The sequence below is a fragment of the Dasypus novemcinctus genome, chromosome 10, assembly GCF_030445035.2.
Source record: "Dasypus novemcinctus isolate mDasNov1 chromosome 10, mDasNov1.1.hap2, whole genome shotgun sequence".
Lineage (NCBI taxonomy): Eukaryota > Metazoa > Chordata > Mammalia > Cingulata > Dasypodidae > Dasypus > Dasypus novemcinctus.
In genome coordinates this window covers 23,365,764-23,367,823 of record NC_080682.1, presented here as the reverse complement: position 1 = coordinate 23,367,823, position 2,060 = coordinate 23,365,764, and the positions used below count along the sequence as shown (strand labels likewise).

Here is a 2,060-nt window from a genome sequence, read left to right as displayed (position 1 = left end):
GATATGCCCCAAATATTTTTTACTCTATTAAGAGTTTAATCTACGTAGAATTAGTGCACAATAAATTTTATATGGAACACTCCTATATTGGGAAAAAGCCAAATGGGCAGCTTATTTTAGTGGCCAAATCATATGTGGGAATTTATTTTCTATCCACCAATTATAAAAAAGATTGTGCATTATGTCTACAAATAATATAATTTGTTTATATAATTTTTACATAAAAACTACTAATCCCTTTGTTATATTCCTGAAGAGAGAGCTGGATAAAATGGGCCAACAGAATCTGACTATGGTGCCTGAATTCATGTTCCTGGGAATCACAAGGTGCCCTGAGCTGCAGGCTCCACTCTCTGAGGTCTTTCTCATCATCTACATAGTCACAGTGGTGGGCAACCTGGGCATGATCATCCTGAGCAAGGTGGACTCCTGCCTCCGCACACCTACGTATTTTTTATCAGATATCTAGCTTTCATTGATCTTGGCAATTTCACTGTTATTTGTCCCAAGTTGTTGGCAAATTTTGCTGTGGATCAAAATATCATTTCTTTTTATGCCTGTGTCACGCAGTTGGCCTTTATCCTTATGTTCATTTTCAATGAATTTTCATCTTGTCAGCCATGGCCTATGACCTCTATGTGGTTATCTGTAACCCTCTGCTCTACAGTGTTATTATGACCCAGAGACTTTGTCATGTACTTGTGGGTATCCCTGACCTTTACAGCACTTTTCAATCTCTGATGTTTATTATTAAGATTTTTACATTGACCTTCTGTGACTCTGAATTCATCAGTATTTTCTACTGTGATGATGTTCCCTTGGTATCTATGCTCTGTTCCAAAGTACAAGAAATAGGATTACTGATCATAATATTTTCAGCATTTAATCTGATTTCCTTCCTTCTATTAATCGTAGTGTCCTGCCTGTTAATACTTATAGCCATATTTCAAATGCATTCAGCGAAAGGCAGGAAAAAAGCATTCTCCACGTGTGGTTCCCATCTGACCGTAGTGGTTGTGTTCTACGGGACTCTACTATTTATGTATGTGCAACCTAACTCTGTTCACTCCTTTGGAACTGACAAAATAGTCTCATTGTTTTACACTTTAATCATCCCCGTGCTTAACCCTTTAATCTATAGCTTAAAGAACAAAGAAGTAAACAGTGCCATCTGCAGAGTATTTAAGATTTCCTGATCTTTGTATTTAATATTCAATATATAATATTGTTCTAGAAAGCTATCATTTGGTAATATTTTAGTAGGTAGAATGACTGACTCCTTGGCTCCTAAGCAAGGAATTTCCCTTTGTGCTACCTTAGAACCTCATATTTACCCTCATACTTTTATATTCTACCACTATACATCCTTAAAACATTTGTTTGTTTCTCAGTTTGCTTGTTTGTTTGTTTGATTGTTTCATCTTTAAGGGCAAGAATCTTCTTAGTCTTATTTTCTTTGTATTTTCTGAACAACAACAAAACACCAGTACATAGATTGAAATTGAGACAGAGTTATCTATATATCCTGTTGACACCATCAAAAATTTATTTGTTCTGCTGTTGTTATCAATTTCTACTCTAATAATAATTTATTGTTCACTGTGTATTACTCATTTATATGTGATAAATTTGATTATTAGAACTTGATTTTTTTTCCCTGATTCCTGATATACATTATGCACCACTTCTTGATTTTCACGGTCATATTTTAAGTACACAGAAAACAGGTAGTTCAAACAAACAAATGCATAAAAATAGGGGGCAAGAAGAAAGGAAAGAAAGAGAAGATATATAAGTTGCCTGTTTGGAAGGACTGAAACATTCCATTAAGATGAAAATTGAAGAAGGGTGAGCAAAACTGTAATGAATTACTGAATGTTCTATTGATGTAATATACCTTTCTCTTATTGTTTTACATTCAGTTATTACAATGCTTTTGAGATAGATATTTAGGTCATTTTCAATTCTCTATTTCAAACAAACAATCCATTCAAAAACAAAACACTTTTCTATATATTATTCATTCATCGTAGCTCAGTAATTACAGGAGAAAAATACGC

The 2,060-nt window shown here is 33.9% G+C and overlaps 1 pseudogene; it reads left to right on the top strand.

Moving 5' to 3' along the window:
• Positions 1–271: 271 nt before the first annotated feature.
• On the top strand, positions 272–1,196 carry LOC101418078 (olfactory receptor 8K5-like; annotated as a pseudogene).
• Positions 1,197–2,060: the final 864 nt, after the last annotated feature.